The sequence below is a fragment of the Electrophorus electricus genome, chromosome 10 (genome assembly GCF_013358815.1).
Source record: "Electrophorus electricus isolate fEleEle1 chromosome 10, fEleEle1.pri, whole genome shotgun sequence".
NCBI lineage: Eukaryota > Metazoa > Chordata > Actinopteri > Gymnotiformes > Gymnotidae > Electrophorus > Electrophorus electricus.
The window spans coordinates 24,524,556-24,544,555 of NC_049544.1; the positions used below are offsets into that span (position 1 = coordinate 24,524,556).

Sequence of the window (20,000 nt, forward strand, 5' to 3'; positions counted from 1 at the left end):
TCAGGAAGGAAACCACTCCTGGAGCTGTGATGGGATCTGCTAATTTGCACATATATTACTCTCTGTTAAGCTATACGTTAGTTTGACTAGTACATCTTGAGTACTTCTCAGGAATTACTAGTCATACTTCCAATGACCAGTAATCAGAAGGTTGCTGGTTCAAGTCCCACCACTGCCAGGTTGCTGTTGTTGTGGCCCTGAGCAAGACCCTTAACCCTCAATTATTCAAGTTGTGTTGAGTCATAATTGTAAGTCAAACCAAGTGTCAGCTAAATGCTGAAGTGGATGTGGAGAAAAGAAGTTTAATGGTGTCCTAATATACTGGAGGTGATTGTCGTGAACAGGTGTGATAATTTACCATCTCTGCATGATGAATCTAAATTTAGTGGTCTGGCATCCACTCACATTGATTGGCTGTGAGCCTGTATGCTAGCGCAAGACCACAGTAGTACACGGCAGAGCTTATCAATAAAGTAGGGCAAGTTAAACTGGGTTTGGTTATTGCTGTGGGTTTGGACCTGGGTTTGGTGCTGGCTTTGGTTGTGAGTATGGACCTGGGTTTGATTCTGGGTTTGATGTTGGGTTTGGACCTAGGATTGATGCAGGGTTTGATTGGTTGTGGGTTTGATGATGCCTCTGAGCCTGGTCCTGAGATCAGTGTAGAGTCCCTGTGGGCTGGACAGCTGTACAGGCCGCCCGAAGAGGCAGAGCCACAGATCAGCCTGGCAACCATCTGAGCCCTGGCATGATGCCTCGCATAGCCTGGTGTGTCTGGGGCAGGATGTTCTCAGTAACACTGTGTGTGTGTGTGTGGATGTGTGTGTGAGAGAGAGAGAGAGAGACAGAGAGAGAGAGCAGTCCAATTTGTATTCCACGAGGAACAAAGCTAAGGTCATTGGTGTCAGTAGGATATAATTATATTCAGAGCATAACACAAAAGCTAAGTGTAATTTTGGGTAAGCATCTGAAAACTGTCTGTGCATCATTTGTTGCTTTCAGTTTACTCTAGACAGTAAAACTCCACCAGCGACTAACTAGCACTTTAAACATTATGCTAATTTCATGTGAATTGTGAGTAAGATCTGCACTCTTACACTAAAAATATTTTAAAATTTATGGTAAATGAATATTGGTCTGAAATATTGCTTATGGGTGTCCTTGATCAGTAATAGGTTTGTATCAGCCCTAAAGATCAGTCAACCCCTAGTACAGAATTCAAGTTCTGGTCCCATCCATGTAATCATATATTAGTGTTTCATGTCACTGCCTGCTTATGAATTACTTTAATCTGTAAAGCACTTTGTATACTTATAGGTACCACCTAACTCTTTTTTTCAAGATCTTCAAAATGAATTAATTTTAATATCTGTATCATGACCTGTACCTTAACTGGACACACATCATCTCACAAACATCTTACCGTTTTGGTTAATGATGGTAACTATGGTTCAGAACTCATACTGAGAATTGAGTGGGACATTGTGAATAAAGTTGCATGTTCTCTGCAGAAATTCGTATTCTTTTACACTGACTTGTTCAGACAACTTTCCTGACAGTACTGGACTGCAGTTACATCTCTCGTCCCCAGTGTGCTCAGACACAGTCTGGCCTTTTCACCTTCATGTACTGCATTTTCCATTTGTATGCAAAATTGGCCAAGTGTTCTTTAGGGATTTATTTATTGTTTATTTACAAGGCCAGAAGCTCCCTTCACATGACTCTTCTACAGTTAAAAATACTCAGTAGAGCATGAGAGCCCAGGACTGTCTGAATTGCCACTCCCTAACTCTCGCTTTCACATTTCTCATTTAAGCAGTTTCCTTAAGACTCAAACCACTTAATAAACATCAAATGCTTAATTCTGTACATATTTCCATGCACTGAGCAAAGACGAAGTCTTGGTCATTTCAGGAAGGAAACCACTCCTGGAGCTGTGATGGGATCTGCTAATTTGCACATATATTACTCTCTGTTAACATGAAGAAGCCAATCAGACCCTGAGAGTTCAGAGCCAGGTCATCGTCTTGGCCTGAGGTGTGACTGCATGATGGGACTCAGCGGCCCCGCCTGACCTTGTTCAGTAGGGTTAGAGAACAGAGGGAGAGAATGTTGAGAGAGAGAGAGAGAGAGAGAGAGAGAGAGAGAGAGAGAGAGAGAGAGAGAGAGAGAGAGAGAGAGAGAGAGAGAGAGAGAGAAATGGGTGTGGGTTTAGGTTGGGATGTTGGATTGGGATTAGGTTGCTGGGATGACAATTACAGAAAAGTGCACAACATTTTTTAATTAGAATGCTTATAATATTTAAGGGGGCATTTGCAGGGGCATGCCACTCTCTCTCTCTTTCACCTTTTGTTTTAAAGGTCAATTTCTGGAGTGATTTTCAAACGATTGCATTTCATTCTTACCATGTTCATCTACTCTCATTAAAATTTGTAAAAATTTGAATATGCATGACCCCAAGGATTGTGCTAGGCTTAACTGATAGTTTTATGATTGTTATATATGTATGTTGATGGCTTTTCAAGGTTTTAAGTTATTGAAGTATAGCAGAGAAATATGTTATATTTTGGTTTTATTAAGTTTTAGTTTGTTTATGATTCTGTTACAAATTAGGCCTCGTCTCAAGGCTCTATAAAATGCGTTTATTGTTATTATTAATAATAATAATAATAATAATAGTAGTAGTAGTAATAATAATAATAACAGTAACAATAATTTTTTATTATTATTATTATTATTATTAGTTACATTTCTCAAACTCAGGGATGCTGTACAGACAGATATCGGCTTTTACACACACACACACACACCTATAACACATCAGTTATATAAATTAAATGTACATGTATATCAGTTATATAAATTAAATCTATTTATCTTAATCATTATTTAATTTGGAGCTTAAAGACAACAGTGAACCCAGAACAGTCCAGGTTGAAAATGGCCAGATGTTCACAGCAGCTGGCCAAGGCTGTAACATTAGACCACATTGTAGATTCATAAATGCGAGCCATTACTAGTCAGATATTACAAAGACATATAAATACAGGATGTGTTCATATGCATTAGACTGCACCCAGATGAGGACTGGCATACTGCCTGTACATTGTGCACCGAACAGCACCGCCTAGGGGTAAGGATAGCACGAGGTAAAGAGGTTTTGGTTTATGAGCAAAAAGCCAGAATCTTTTGGGGTTTTAGGAGTTCTAGTGTTTTGGAGCCATTGCACTAGATGAACTGCCACCATGGAAGACTAAGCAAGAATCATGGTGCTGTCATTATCTAGAACCATGGTGCTGCCAGTATCTGCTACTGTGGCACTGTCATTATCTAGAACCATGGTGCTGTTATTATCTAGAAACACCTCCCTTGTGCGGTTATTTTAATCTGTAAATAAAATACAGTCGATTTGATGGATTTGAGAGAGGGCCAGTTGTTCTCGCAGGCACAGACTAAGCAGTGTGGGATGCAAAATACCAAACTTTTTTCATCAGCTCTTTGCCTCAATTCTACTGGCAGCGGAAGATTGACAGGACTGGAAGTGGATATCAAACTAGATTGGAAACCCCATCACTCGCAGTACTGCACAGTGCACCGTACCCCCTGTTATCTGACCCAGGCCTCAATCACTTATTACGAATGAATCGTTATAGTGGAGATGTGTGTATGTTGTCGGCACACTGCATATCTGTCCAGTAATACGTCACGGCTGTAGATGTCCTGTAGTCCTGCACCAGTTTGAGCAGAGCCGTCCACCTTGATACGCCCGCAGGTACGACATCCATGAACTCCGAATACGTTCAGGAATAATGCGCAGGAGCAAAGAGGAAGCATATTTTCTCCGTTTTTCTGTGTTTCTTGCTCATTGTCTCCGTGTCTCTCTCTGCTTGTCTTTTGAACGCCTGTCTCTCTCCCTGAGCACTGCTCCCTCCATCTCTGACCCCAACGGCAACGCCGTTTGGAGCACTTTCTCTGCTTCATTTCACATGTTGTTCTTCAGAAGGGTGCGAACAATATCCTCCAATCATAATCCTTTTTGCAAGCTGTACAACAGTGTTTTGAAGGCACCCCATTATTTCACTTGTCAAAAAAAAACAAACCCAAAAAACAAAAAATCATCATGGAGAAAGACATTTTTTAAAAAATCAAAAAATCTCCATCTAATTATCCGTCTTTGAGAAACGTTTTTCTTCTTTGTTTTGCTTGTTTTCTTTCTTGCTTGATTTAGCACTCTGCTGCGTCGGTGCGTCGTCACCCACACGGGCTTTGTTTTTATCTAGGAGGGACGTTTCAAAGGGCTGCTTGTGGACACTGTGAATTTTTACTTGCTCCATCCGACAATCATATTAGCAGATCAGTGAGGATCCAGACAATTCCGACGGCATCAGAGCAAAGGAGACAGGGGGGCATGATCCGTCTAAGCCTGTCATCTCTCTGTGAGGCAGCCTCTCTTTTCCTAAGCCGTGGCATCTGCTGCTACAGATCAGACCTACTCATCATCTAAGAACATCTGATCCCTAGGGTTGCAACCTGGGCACAACACGACCCTGCTATCTGCTATCAGATCAGATCAGACCGACAGCAGAGGTTTGGATCATCTCAATACTTGACAGAAGGAGAAGTGGAAGGAGAGAAACGTGTGGGAAAACTCCACGCACCTGCCCGCTGTCGGAACAGGAAGCGGTTTTGTGGACAGGCGAAGTCCCTGCTGCACAAAATGAGTGTGTTTGGCTCTTCTGCGTAGCGACGCGGTCGCGGGAATCCAAGCACAGTCTTGGTGAGAACTCAGCCTCCTTTTCCCCAGAGCTGGTACTGCATGTGCACCTGTGCCGTATCCATCGTGTGGCTCTGATTGGACAGCCCTAGAAAAGTTCTGCCTTCAGCTCAGTCTGCCTGTCGCTGACACTTGTACATAACGCCTCGCTGTGCTGCAGGGTTGCTTTGTTGCATTGTGCCAGAAGATTTGGAATATCTCTGTCTGAGAGAGACAGAAAGAAGTGTGGAAAGATGAAAAGAAGGATGAGAAAAGAATCGGCTGATTTCCACGCCATCAGGGTGTCTCTGTGTTCACCATAAGGCATTGAAATACAGATGGGGCAATTTTCTTGATTGCAGCTTCACGGATGTTTAATGGTGGTGTCGTAATTGCTCAAACAGGAAGTTGTCATGTTTGGACCAAGGAGTAACATCTTTTTTGACAATGCTGTGGGAACACTGGGAATACTGGGAATACCGGCTTATTCGTGTGTTTATATCTTCTGTTTTTTTGCTGTGGACAAAGTTTGCCTGCATAGGTGATGTACACACTAAGCAAGATTCACATCCTATATCATTTTATGACGGTCTTGCCTTTACTTGTCTTGTATAAAAAGGGGGAAAAAAAGTGTCTACCAGTATTTCATTTCTGTGTGTGTGTGTGTGTGTGTGTGTGTGTGTAAGTACCAGAAAGGTTACAGTGGAATTGTTTCAAATCTGAGGAAGAAGAACCCCGATGTAATATTGTATGTGCTGTGTTTGCTTGGTCTGTAGGTGGGGAGGCTGAGTGTGTGTTTCTCCTCTGCGGAGCTGATCCTCCTAAACGGAAGGTGTGTGTAAGCAGTTTTGGGGAAGGAGTGTACTGAGGCCTTGGGAGTCCTGGGTTTGACACAGTAGTCATGTTTACTGAGGTCATGTGTTGTCATGTGTTGAAACATATACGTGTAAATATTCATTTCTCTCATGTACAGCTAAATAGTAAATCTGGCACATGAGTATTCCTCTTTCACTTTTCCTCTCTCTCTTTCACACACACGCACACGCACACATACACACACAAACACACACGCACACACAGACACACACACACACTCACCCAAATAAGGCTTTCATCTAATAGTGCGGTCTGATTTTTCATTGAATGCCTCCAGTAATTAACCTGCTAGGAATGGATTTTATGAGGGCGCGAATACATCGGGAGCATTAATGGCTGATAAAAATGAGAGCGCTTGCATTAAAGCATGTGGGGTGTTTTAAATGGGGCAGTGGCGACCAACTCTGTGCGCTTTAATGTGTTAAAAGCTTTTTTCCTCTCCTCCACAATGTTGCTGCCTTTCAGGACGGCGTGTAATGAATAGCAGCTGTATTTTCCTTAGAGATAAACAAATACATTTTGATCAGTTTAAACGGAGCCTCTCTCCTGGTTGCCGTGAAAGGGCAGAGTGAACGACTTCTCTCGAGCTTCAACTTGGCTGAGTCACAGATCTCCAACACACACGCCTGCCTCCTGTCATTTTCTCTGCTAGTCCAGATGAGTTGTGCATCCTCTCTGAGCGCTGTACTGTTGAACAGGGAATTTGTCACAGAATTTCTGATTTTCCTCTGATCAGCATTACTGTAGTCAGTGGTGAAGGTACTGGACTAGTCATCAGAAGGTTGTTGGTTCAAGTCCCACCACTGCCAGGTTGCCACTGTTGGGCCCCTGAGCAAGACCCTTAACCCTCAATTACTCCAAAGTGTCAGGTAGATGCTGTAATCACCCCCTCGGGGTGTGTTTTTGACCATTTCCTCAAGGCAGGAATTAGAATTAATTAGTGAAACCAACAGGCTAACACAAAATCACCTGATACACCTGAACGTTTCCACCTGTGCTACAATTCTGAAGCTTGGACGTGGGGCGTTTAGGTGATGGCACAGTAAAGCTACTGAACACGATTGTAGTTTGGGATTTTTGCCTTGCATATGCATCAGAGAGAATTGCTTAAGAACCGAATGAAACAAGTGAGCAGGTTTTCCCCTGGGTTTATGTTTGGAAACTAAAGAGAAATCAACATTTAATGCATTTGCAAGAGTCATATGGCAGGTAGAATATTTTATGTGTGTACGAGATTCAGGGAGTCGATTAAATGTGCGCGTGTGTGTGTGTGTGTGTGTGTGTGTGTGTGTGTGTGTGTGTGTCTGTTTGCTTGCATGTGTATGAATCACTAGCAAATGCAATTCACTTAATGGGCTACAAATGTAGTTATTTGTTTTTGAATAAATAACCATGTACCAAGACTTGCAGTCTGCACTACAGAAAGCAGAGCAGTTGTTTAATCAGAGTTCTGTGCTGGAAATGTTTTCAGGGTGAGATTATGACTGTTTGTAAGTTTAGTGGTGAAGGCGTCGCTGCAGTTTGATGTTTGAAAATGTGATGTCAGACTGCTAGAATGTACTGAGTGACATGAGGTTGTGCCGGGGAAGATGGGAGTTGTAGTCATAGACTGGGTGCGGGTGCGTGACAGTACCCCCCCAGGAGTCTGGGACCCCCTCCAGGTACGAGAGAGCCCGCGACGACGACCAAAGCGCCCCAGTGTTTTTCACACTCCCAGTGCCGCGACCGGAGGAGAACACGCCACGAGGGTGACCCCGGAGATGAGGAGCCAGCCTACCTGGGAATCGCCGGTGGTAATCGGCGAGCATGCCCTTATCCAAAACGTCATTGGCCGGGACCCAGCTCTGCTCCTCAGGACTGTAGTCCTTCCAGTCCACCAGAAATGAAGAATGCCCCCTCACCTCCGAGAGTCCAGGATCTGGTGAACGACGTAAACTGGAGTCCCCTGAAGTCTATGGATGGGGGAGGCTCGACGCTGGGCGAAACGTCATCACAGGGTCCTGAAATGACAGATGTGAGGAGACAAACATGGAAAGCACGTGAGACGAGGTAGACGCGTGAGACGCGGTAACGAGAGGGTAAGTCGAGCTGGTAAGTAACCTCATTAAGCCGTTTCACTATCCTGAAAGGGACTATGTATTTCGGACTCAGTTGACCACATGTCCCAGTGCGACGCAAGTCTTTCGTGGATAGCCACACTCTGACTCCTGGCATCTCCCTGGTGCCACCCCTCCGTGACGGTCCTCCTTTTCTTTGTATTTCTGCAACTCAGTACGTTGCTGTGTCTCCTCCCATACTCCCTTGCTGCATCCCATCCAATCTTCCACCGCCGGTACCTCTGTCCACTTCGCTGTGCAAGGGGTCATGGGGGGTTGATAGGCGAGGATGCACTTGAAGGGAATCACGCCCGTGGCCAAGCTCGTAAGCGAATTTTGTTCCATTTCTGCCCATATAACATATCTGGACGGTTGAAACAGTAAAGTCTCAAGAAAACATGATTGAAGAGGGCTTCCACAGTGTGGAAAGCTGTGGGTAGACAGGAAACGGGAATAACGCGAACTCCCAGCGAAAACGAATCGATTGCTGTAAAAATGGTGGTGTGAACGAAAAATTCAGGCAGGTCAGTAATAAAGTCAATCGCTATGTGTGTCCAAGGTTGTTCAGGCACTGGGAGTGGTATGAGCATGAGGGAAGGTTTTAGGGATCTGGCACTGAGAGCAAATGGAACAAGACAACACGTACCTGTGAACATCTTTGGCCAGCGACTCCCACCAATGCTGGTTTGACAGCAGTTGTAGTGTGTTTCCCCAGGATATCCAGCCACCAGAGAGGAGTGTGCTCAGGTTAAAAGATTATTGCGACAAAGAGCCTCTGGACACTCTGCGGGAATCTCTGTGTCAGTCAGCAGCTCTTCAATATCCTTGTCAGTCTCCACCTTATTGACGTGACTTTTATCTGTGTAGGTAGAATGGTGTCAGGCGTCTCTGGGTCCTCTGGGGGCGTCAGCCTTAGTATTGCGAGAGCCTGGATGGTAAGTAATGGAAAAGCCAAACCGTGAGAAAAAAATGGACCAGCGGGTTTGACTACGAAGGGAGCCGAGGGATCAGGGTGCTTAAGAACAGGTGCTCTAGTGAAAGCTTTCTTGAGTTGGCTGAAGTACTGTTCTACTTCCGGAGTCCAACGTAATTTTATAGCAGCCCCTTTGAGCAGATTAGGAAGAGGGGCAGCCACTCTACTGAAGTTTCTGATGAAGTGACAATAGAAGTTGGCAAAACCTAGGAAGCTCTGCAGCTTCTTTATGGTCATGGGTATTGGCCACTGGAGAATCACCTCAATCTTCCTATCATCCATCGTTATAGCGCTATGAGTAATCTCATACCCCAGAAATGAGATTGATTGATGATGAAACACAGCTGTTGGTCAAATAAACACTGTAGTACCAAATATACATGCTTGATGTGGGATTTGAGATCTGGGGAATAAATAAGAATGTCGACCAAATAGGCAATGACGAACTTTGCCGATATACTCCCGCAGGATGTCATTAATGAATGCCTGGAACACCGAAGGATCAACACTGAGGCCATATGGAATAACTCTGTATTCGTGACACCCCCTAGTGGTGATGAAGGCAGTCTTCCACTCATCTCCCCTCTTGATCCTGAGCAAGTTGTAGGCACTCCTTAAATCCAATTTTGTAAAGTATCGTGCATCTCTAAGTTGTTCCAGTGCCTCCGGAACTAGAGGTAAAGTCATACGGTCGGTGAGGGTGGAGTTGAGTAGTTCTTTTTTTGCTGAATACCAACATGAGATCCTGGTACTCTTGGGGAATCCAATTTGTGTCTTCATACTCCAGGCTTTCGATAGTTGTGGAGTGGATCCGTGGCATAGAAAGACAATTTTGGACGCAGTATGGCGACCAGGAAATGATCTCCTGATCTGCCCAGGAGATGTATGAACTGTGGTAGGGCTTTGTTCTCTGCGTTATGCATCCAGTGCCTATTGGAGCGCCGCCTAGGGCAGCTACACGGAATGGTCTTGATAGGGGCACCACAGGAATCCAGTGATTGTGGTTGAAATTCCCCTCCGCCACAGAGTCTACCAATGCTGAAAACACAAAAGGAGAAGACAGAGAGATGATGGAGACTGGGATAGTTAAAGAACTCGACACCAACTCTTTCATAGGACGACTCAACACATTAGTTTGTAAAGTAGGTTTTCCGCGTTCTCGCTTGATCGTCATAAAACGGGGTCGCACCCGGCATTCACGAATTACGTGTCCCGTCTCACCTCAGTAAAGGCAAATACCATCTTGGATGCATCTGAGTCTCTTCTCAGGAGTCAGGCATGCAAAATCGCATTGCATAGGCTCCTCTGAAAACTCTCTGTATGAATGTATGTTAACCCGGGGTGCAAGATGACCTCTGCTGGTTCTGGAGGGTACTAGCAAAATATAGTTGTATTGTAATACAGATCCATGGCACATGTCGGGTGCACCATCATACTTATCTGGCTTGCTGTCCAGGAATGATGGGCAGGCAGCAGGAGGAGCCAGCGGTTGGGCAGAAAGTTCGGAGGATTGGGGTGTCCTGTCTAGAGCCTGTAAACGAGCGCAAACATCACTCAAGTTCCTGCTGAGTTCTACCATCTGCCTCTATTGTTTCGTCTGTTGCTTCGCAAGCAGATCCAGTGAATGGGTGAACTCTTCGAATATCTGCTGATGTTGCCCCAGCATCCTTCCTTGGGTAGCGACTGCGTGGAGCAACACGTCCGGCTCCGCCGTCTGTACAGGAGGCGAAGCATTCTGTGACATCTGAGACTAAATAGCGTAGCAAAGATGCAAGACAGGTGACACTTGTAAACTGGTAAGAAGGATATGGTGAGGTTGTGCCGGGGAAGACGGGAGTTGTAGTCATGGACTGGGGCGGTTGCGTGACAGACTTTTACATTTATATTTACATGTACATTTAGCAGACGCTCTTATCCAGAGCGACTTACAAAAATGCCTTGTCATTTACTCATAGAATACATCCTAGTACAGTACAGTAGGTTAGAGTCCAAGATACCATTCAACTGGAATACACTACTCCATATCACATGTAATATATCACATCTATTACATGTGATATCACATGTAACAGAATGTCTACTGCCTATGTGGAGAATAATAGTACAATAACTGAACTAAAAGGGAGGAAGAACGACAGATAACTGTAGCCAGTCGTTCTGTTTAATACGTTTAATCTTCTGGCTGTGAGGCTCCTACTGCACGGACGAAGCTCCAGAACGGGAGGGTGTACGGCATGGTGGGTGAGGTGTCTTCTGTAGTTAGCGTCGCTCAGCGAGGAGCAAACCAAGGTCGAGTTCTCCAGCCAGAGTAATTGAGCGTCCGGCATAGCGCCGCGTAGCTGTGGCAACGGCCTCGCCCATGGCAGTCTGACCGTGTTTCCATTACACACACACACACACACACACACACACACACACACACACACAACACACACACACACACACACACACAGCCCCCCCCCCCCCCTCCCTGCTGGGAGCAAGGCAAACCATTTCACAGCTAAATCAGACAGCTGTATAGCAATTACCATCAGCACAAATCTACCCCCCAACACACCCCTCCGCCTAAACCCACCCAGCTCTTTCCTCATGCTCTCTGTCTTTCTCTTCACCTCCACCCCTCTTTCTCTCTCACTCTGTTGCTCTTCCACTATCACTCTTTCCCTCGCTCACTTTCTTGTGTGCGCGCACTTCCTGAGTGGTTCATCTGTTCTGCTGGAGTTCATCAGGGCCTTGACACACTGCACGTACGACTGATCATTAATAGACAAGCAGTCAATTTAGTCAAATAGATTGGCGCTTTTAGACAGCTCAGTGCAACCTTTTACCCAGAATGCAACAGCAACCCTTTCGTCAGTGGAAATCCTGTCTTATTTATATGGTCTTAAATAGAGCTGGAATGTGAATATACACACTGATGAGGATGGATGGAGTTTGTTTGCGTAATGACTTCCCCAGGTATGGATTATTTGAGTCTCCACTCTTTAGCTGGCTTGTTTAACGTGTAGACTTGGAGAGATGGGCTTTTTTAATGAGTTCCTTTATTACAATCCCCTGAGTGGTTTGGACTTTGCTGGTGGGCTCCTGGTAGTATACTAAATCTTCTTCATAGAGAAGAGTGATCTCAGGCTACATGATGTGACGCTTATCTCTAAGCTGAATGGCACAGAGAAAAAGAGATTCACGTTTAGTCTCCTCCGTGTGCCTGGAATACACCTGCCCTGGACATTCTTTCTATGACAGAGTCGACGAGTATCTGTACAGGGACGCGCGTTTATCTTTCTGACGCTACGCTCCAGTTGAGACCTGCTCACAACTTTAGATCACACATAGTGGGGGCTTATTATTTGCAGAAGATTTGCAACGTTGTTAAACACGACCGTTTTACTTAACGTTAATTTATTAGTCTGGTTATTTATGGTCCCCTGAGATGTGTGGTATATATATTAAAATGGAAATGCTTTCTGTTTATTTCAGTTTTGACATTCAGTGCATTAAAGTCTATCACCTTAAAGTTCCACACTGAGACTTAGTCAAGAGCCAAAAGAACCAAAACTCACTGCTGAATAATTTACAAACATAAATAACCATCCAACTTCATCTCACTGTGAGGTAATGACATAATGCCAGTTCATCTCAGTTAGATCTATGTGTCATTAGCGGTTAGATCTATGTGTCATTCATCTGGATGACCTTTGACATGTTGACTGATATCGACTGTTAAGATGAACAGGTAGTGCACCAGTGTCTTCTGTCCTTCATGATGCTCTGTATTATGAGTGTGTGTGTGTGTGTGTGTGCGTGTGCGTGTCTGTTTGTGTGCATGTGCGTGCGTTTGTGTGTGTGTTTGTGTGTTTGTGTGTGCATGCGTGTGTGTGTGCATGTGTGCGTGTGTGCATTTGCATGCGTGCGTGTTTGTGTGTGTGTTTGTGTATGCGTGCGTGTGTGTGTATGTTTGTGTGTGTGTTTGTGTGTTTGTGTGTGCGTGCGTGTGTGTATGTTTGTGTGTGTGTTTGTGTGTGCGTGCGTGTGTGTGCATGTGTGCGTATGCATTTGCATGTGTGCGTGCGTGTGTGCATGTGTGCGTGTGTGCGTTTGTGTGTGTGCGTGTGCATGCATGTGCATGTCTGTTTGTGTGCGTGTGTGTGTATGTTTGTGTGTGTGTTTGTGTGTTTGTGTGTGCGTGCGTGTGTGTGTGCATGTGTGCGTGTGTGCATTTGCATGCGTGCGTGCGCGTGTGTGCATGTGTACGTGTGTGCGTTTGTGTGTGTGCGTGTGCATGCGTGTGCGTGCATCTGTGTGTGCGCGTGCATTCACACACACGTGTATGCATAGGACAGACTTTAAACTCCAGCTGCTCCAGTTGTGTAAGGGACAGGAGGATTAAAACCAAGCCACTGGTGAGGAATCCAGAGCAAAGAGGAGGTGTTGCTGGAAGAGAGCGTAGAAGTCTGCTGAGGAGCGTTTATTCCATTTATCGCTCCAGAGCAGGTGATGCATGCAGCCCCGTGCCATCATAAACTCTGGGATACAGATGCCTGCCGCATGCGGCGTTCAAAGACCCTGCTGTAGTTGGGCTTCAAACAGAACATTTCTGACTTCAGACAGTCTAGCGGTCCCGAGCATTACGCAAATGACCCATTAACAGTCAACTCTTTGTCATTTGCACAGGACACTCTGGAAAGAGGCAGAACAGATAATCATTTCCATATACTAAAATTACACATGGTGTCTGCGTTAAAAGCAGGATATAATAACCACGCCTGTCCATCATGCTGCCATCAAAACACATTAAAGGCACTTGGAGATTTTTAAATGGGAGTCGTTGGGTGTCATTGCGTCGAGTGTCTAAATCTGGGTGTTTGCTTCTCTCTTTGTCTCTCTGAGCTCCCTTGCAGCAGCCTGGAGTTTGTCCAATGTGCCCCCTGCATCTGTTGCCCCGGTCACCCCTCACACAGTGCGGACTGTATATAGACGAATGATCGGTACTTTGTGCAGCCTTCGCCTGGATAAGCACCTCATTTGTCCGCACAAACAGGACTCGACCTTTAAACCGAGAGCTGGCGTTAACTGGCAGCAAGGGAGCTTTGGCTCCTGCGTGGACGTGGAAGATTATCTTTACCATTATAATAACCTCATTTGGCTCTTCCTTGGCTCTGAGCTGGAATAGCAGGCCGGAGTCAGGAAAGAAGAACAGCAGAACTAATCATGTTTGATGACTTGGCTAGAGAAGGATGGTAGGAAATTGAGCTTTCTTGTACGGACATGAATAGATTTTTCTCTCTCTCTCTCTCTCTCTCTCTCTCTCTCTATCTCTCATTTATCAGCTCTACGGTGGATTGAGACACTCTAAAGACATCCTAGTGGAATCCTAGTGTCTCCTACACGCCTGAGAACTGTGTGTGTCACCGAACCAGTGTGTTAACACACACGTTATGGCCTACCCTACTAACAACCTCCACTGTGTGTTTAAGCCAGCACAGGGTCGGTCTGTGCGTGGGAACATGTCCCCCGAGGTGAGAGCGCCCATGTGGGCCTCTGGAGGTTAAGATGCTATAGACATTAAAGCCACACAGGAAGACATCTGGACCACTATTCTCCAGCTCCATCAGTACCACTGGCACCAGTAGTGAGAGCTAAGCCATTGCTGGTCTACCCTCAGTAAAGTGAAACTTTCGATGGTGACAGTTTGATTGTGGTTCCTTTATCGTGAGCAGTAAACTTAGCCATCAGTGCGTGTGAGTAGCTGGGCTGTATCAGCTCAGGCTTCCGTCTCTCTGCCAGGCATGGTCAGGCACGGATGGGACCAGGGCTGACGTGACTGGGTGTTGGTGATGAGTTACAGACGTTATTGTTTTTGGTGGTGGTAGTTTATGGTGCCAAAACTTTCTTTATGAAATAAATGTTTGGGGTTTTTTTTTAAACTTAAAACATGAAATCTGCACTTTGCTAGTAGTAGTATCCACACATGTCACATTTACGTTAATGAGTGCTACATTTCGTCATTTTTCGGTGTCTAATGTTATTTTAGTAAATGTCATTATCACACGGATGCCAGTTAAACAACCCAGACTTCAGCGTTACGACCAGCCTCACGTGCGCGTAACCTGCCTCACGTGCACATAACCTGCCTCACGTGCACGTTGCTTGGCCTTTGGCTTCCCATTCTCCTGCTGTAGCACATGTGACTGAGCTCAGTAGCTCATTATCCAGGTCTGCATGAGCTGAGCCAGGCGTGATAGATCTCCACACTGTGGCACTACAGGTGACTACAGGTGAAAATTTAGAATAGAGAACAGTGCAGACAGTGACCACAGTAGCTTCACAGACATGTTCAAACGCTATATCTGTGCAGGCTTGGTTTCTCTACCAGCACAGCAGCTACTACCCATTACAAGGATAAATATCACTGATAATAAAGTCTGATCGATGGATGCTTCTTTGTTATTTACTGTACACGCAAAACAGGAAGTTCTTACCAGCCGTTGCGAGTTCTCGCTGGACTTGTGGAGTGCCGGATGCCAAAATACCGCAGAGCGTTTATGTGGACTTCTTTCAAACCTAAAGAACCATCCGAATTCCAGTAAGGTGTGCTGCAAACATTCGTACTCCAGTAAGGTTTGGTGGAAACAGCCATACTCCAGTAAGGTGTGGTGGAATATACTGGCTCATGTTAAGTGTCTTTGACCTCACTGTTGTGAAATCCTTGCTCTGTTCTTTACTGTGGTGTAAGCTGTGAGGAGTGTTGTCAGGGTAAGATAAGGCTAAGCATGGATTAAAGTTTCCTTTCATGTTTGGCGTTTGGAATACCCGTGTGCCTGGTAAAACAGTTAAAATGGTTTAGTTTGTCTCACAAAATTACAGGATGTAGCACAAAGCATTTTTGAAGAGGGTTCTTATGCCAAAGGCAAGGCAAGTATTTGCATTTTTTTTTGTTCTATCACGGTGTCCATATGGCGTGTTCTGCTTGCTCATCTCCGTTTCCCAGAGTTTGTCAATAACCAATGTAATGCAGCCACACTGACAGCTCGAGTGGTTCGAATTGTGTGTGACGATAGCTCTTCAATATTCTTAGGAGATAATGCTCTCCAGTAGTCTCAGAGAAGGGGCCAGAACAGCCTCCTAATCTCACAGAATCCATGGCAGTGCTGACATTTCGTGAGCAAAAGCACAGCACCTGTCTCCGTGACACAGCTCGAAGAAATGCACATTTTTACCTGTTTGTTTGTTTTTTTTTCTATTTTAGGAGCTGTCCGTTTTTCACGTTGAGATACACGTTGGAAGGTTTCTCTTCAGCTGTGTCTGAGCGTTCCTCGACAGACTCAGGTAGCTGTCCGCCCGGCAGTGCTGAAATGCTCCGAAACTTAGCATGAGCTCGTTTTGCCTTGCTCAACACGTGAAGGGCTTCATAATTAGCCTGTGATTTGAGTCAGGGAGGTTACGGCAGGACAAAAAGGGAGTGTCTCTTGTACTAGACTTCATGCTTATTTACCGATTTCATGCGAAAACCCTTTATGCATTCAATTTTAATAGCAACAATATTATTTTGCATAAACTTAAACTTTTTTGCATAAATGTACACCCCCTGGGCATATAATGGCTCTGAAAGATTCCAAATGGACTCTAAATACCCTGTCATGATTAGTCTGAAGCCGTGAGGCGGTTCATCTTCAGAGGGGCCAGACACAACAGTGGCGAGCACCTTCACGGAAACGGGAGCACCTGGTCGTCCGTTCCTTTATTAAAACACGCCAGCTAAGGAATATATATTACTGTATTTAATATGACATGTGCGAACTGAGGAATGTATGTTCTAAAAATTCATAACTGAGAATAAAAACTATGCTTGTCTAAGCGTGTTATCTCAGAAAGGGAGAGGGAGAATCTCCTGTCCAATCACAGTGGGACTGAAAATATTAAAAGTGCATCACACCAGCTTACGACAAGGTGGAAATCCATGCTGCACACAGCGCATTGGGCTTCACATGATGAAGTTATGTTAAATGGGCTGTAACCTCAACTCAGCGAAAAAAGCGAAACGAACAATTTCCTTGTGCACAAATGCGCTCTCCCTCTCTGTCAGACAACATATGCACTTAGTTGTCATGACAACAATCTTTTTAATGAAGCACTGACTACCCTGTGGGGGGATAAAATCAGATCAGGCCTGTGTGCTGTGGAAAACTGATTCAAATAAAGAGACGGGGCCACGTTGTGGTTTCATTAGGTGTTTTATTTAAGGAGTACTAATAGTGGGTCTTAATGACTCGCGGCGGTCAGCGGTTGGAAGAATGTCCAGAGTGACATGGGCGGGAGGGTATGAAGGCCGAACAAACAGCACACACGCTGTAGCTGATCTCCCCCACACGCCTGCATCTGGAAACATAAGCATGTACATGCACATCACACACACATGAATGCACGCTAAGGAACAGAGACGCATCCAAAACACGTACACACACACACGACGAATGTTTCGGCTGATAAACGCGTGCGCACAAACACACCCACAGGTCCCCTGTACTCAATGACACGGCAGCTCCCATATTGGTGATTTCACGCCTCGATGCTCACAGGACTGATATCCTCCCTTCCATCTGCATCTGTTACACCCCTCAGTCACTGGGCTGTGAAGAACTGGGCCCTGTGCTCACACACACACTTTAATGGGATGCCCACCCCATCCTCAAACACACACAGACATATTCAAGCAAATCAGGTTAAGGTACACACACTCCAAAATCCCGTGTGAGGACTGGGAGTGGTGTTACTGGCAGACGGAGGTACGAGAGCAAACGCAGACGTGCTGCATGACGTGACGATAGCTGAAATCATAGCTGTCATCATAGCTGACGTCACGGAGGCCATCATCGTAAACGTGCCGCGTGACGTCGCGGCGGCCTCACGACATCATAAAGGGGCCTCTCGATAAACTTCAGAACTCTGCTTCTGTTTGCACTACAGAAAAAGAAAAGAAAGAGAGAAGATGAGAGTGAGAGACAGGCAGCGAGAAGGGCAGAGTTCGCACTCCTCCGGCTACTGCATCAGCTACAGCAGTTACTGTTTGCAAGCACAACTGACTGTACACGTCTGTTACTAGATTCATTCCCCCTTCCCGAGGACCTCCACAGACCAGTGAGGGAGGCACTGATTTGACGTTCGTTTTCTCAGAGAGCCACACAGCCCCATGGGTAACGTGACTGGGGTGAAATGTGATTTGGAAAATTATTTTAACTTTGATTTGGAATGTCATTTTATATATTTTTTGGAATTTAGTTTGGAGTGCTATATTATAATTTATGTTAACCCCCACACACGAGCGTGTCTACACATGGACAACAGTCCACACAACCTACACACAACAGTGCATGTGACCTACAGATTTATGTCACCCATAACCTACACAACAATCACACACACCCTGTGGTTTACCTCACCACACACACACAACAATCACACACACCCTGTTGTGATTTTGGAATGCAATATGATGTAGTAGTGGAGGCCATTTTTGGTAAACACACACACACAGCTTTAAAATCATTCCCTCCTTCTCCAGAGTTCTTCTGCTCTCTGGCACAGGAAGGTACACAGTGTGACAGGATTGTATGCAGTGGCACAGGAATTCACACTCCAACCTGAGTCAATGGCAGATCAGCTTTTATTCCAGAAGGTCCTGGGGTATCCGCCGCTGTTAGTACAGGGATTTAAAAGTGCTGCATCTTTAAAAATCTCAATTAAAATCCTCTGATAGAGAGCCAACAAAGGAATGCTGGCTCAGCCCAAGTGTGTGTGGGGGGGATTATCGCTCAGCCTGCTCACGTACTGCCCTGAAACCCCACACCAGGGAATGGAGAAGGGAACCCTCTGATGGTCCAAATCATTAGCTCTCCTTTACTTCATGAGTGGTGTGCTTAAAGTAGATCACAATTACAAATGAGAGCAGTTGTCCCCTGGGTGCCGTGTAATTGACCGCCTGCTTGGCTACTGCCTGGCTACTGTTGCTCTGTTCTCGCGGCGGGTGTTAGTGGCGGGCGTTAGCGGCGAAGGAGCACAGGCTATCGCTCCCTCTGAAATGTGACTGCAGCCGTGGGAATTCATCAGAGCATGTCTCTGAACGTTTCTGCGCTTTTGTGTGAAATTCACTTCACGAAACCTCACTCCATTATCCGTCTGGAAGCTGACTGAGCTTCATCTGAGAGGTCCGAGCATGATTTGGGGGGGGGGGGGGGGGGGGGGGCTTGGATAAATGTGGAGTAGCTGATCTGTTGGGGGCGGGGGGGTATCATCCTGACAGTGAACATCACGTTACGTAATTGCAGCAGTTCACAGATCACGTGTGCCGTTCTAACCAATACAGTATTTCTCATGGCAGTTATTTAATTGATCGTTTAATAAATGCATTCCTTCAGTTGTGGCCCCGGCCTTGTCATTGGAGTAATTACACCGAGGAACGCCGCGCGCACCTCCGTCCAGGGTTGTCACTCCGTTCATCCGTGACCTTCTGTAAGTTGTGTGTTTAGACGGCGCCGTCACCAAAGGTCACCACGCATTTTATGACCGGTCATTTGTCTGCATTGCGTGCTCACGGCCGCACGGAAGGTCGGAGCAGCGACGTCCAGCGCGCGACCGTGAGCTCAGCTGGGTGGCTGCCACGTCCAGGAAGTGTGCCATCAGCGTTAGAGGGTGGATCTCTGAAGGGAGAGCCAAACCAGCCAGGATGCTGTGGGTTATGATATACTGCTCATATCCACTTCTGTCATCCTAATAAGCTAATTAATAAATGGAAGAATTAATATGTAATAAAAATACATTGGTAAAACACAAAAGAAATCCTGCATTTAAAAATAAATTAAATCTGTAAAACAAGTGGATGGTATCAACGACTCTAAATGGTAAATTGTATCAAAAGGTGGACAAAAAATCGCATTTCCTCTTTGTTCTTCGCTTATTTATATCCTTGACGCGTAATCCTTTGATGCCGGTGCGTATTTTGTACTTTTGACATGATTTTAACTCTAAGTGCTTCTGCGTGGCGCACATTAACCGTCCGTGACTCCACCACCCGCACCCGCTCGAGTCGGTGCGTGAACTCTTTCCGTTCCAGTGACGGACGTGCCGTTAGATTTGCCCCCCCCCCCCCGCGCGCGCTCCTCATTGCAACGTTAAAGCACCTCGCGCCTGTTCATTAATCACGCCAAGGCTCGAACGCAGAGTGACGGGTTTCTGAAGGATATGGTTTGCATCTCGGCCCGCTAATCTTGGTGCTTGGGGTCTGAGGGACCATCGCGTGCTGGGGTCACGG

At 45.7% G+C, this 20,000-nt stretch overlaps 1 protein-coding gene and 1 long non-coding RNA gene across 3 annotated transcripts in view; one reads left to right on the top strand and one right to left on the bottom strand.

Annotated features, from left to right (window-relative positions):
- Positions 1–20,000, top strand: part of dpp6a (dipeptidyl-peptidase 6a) — a 229,378-nt gene that overhangs the window by 81,473 nt on the left and 127,905 nt on the right. The gene's annotated exons all lie outside the window — the stretch shown is intronic.
- LOC113585894 overlaps positions 16,984–20,000 on the bottom strand; it is a 4,899-nt gene continuing 1,882 nt past the window's right edge. Inside the window, exons 2-3 of the long non-coding RNA XR_003411555.2 lie at positions 17,429–17,653; positions 16,984–17,071 (exon numbers count right to left, since the gene is read on the bottom strand). This is a non-coding gene — a long non-coding RNA (uncharacterized LOC113585894). The remainder of the gene's footprint in view (positions 17,072–17,428; positions 17,654–20,000) is intronic.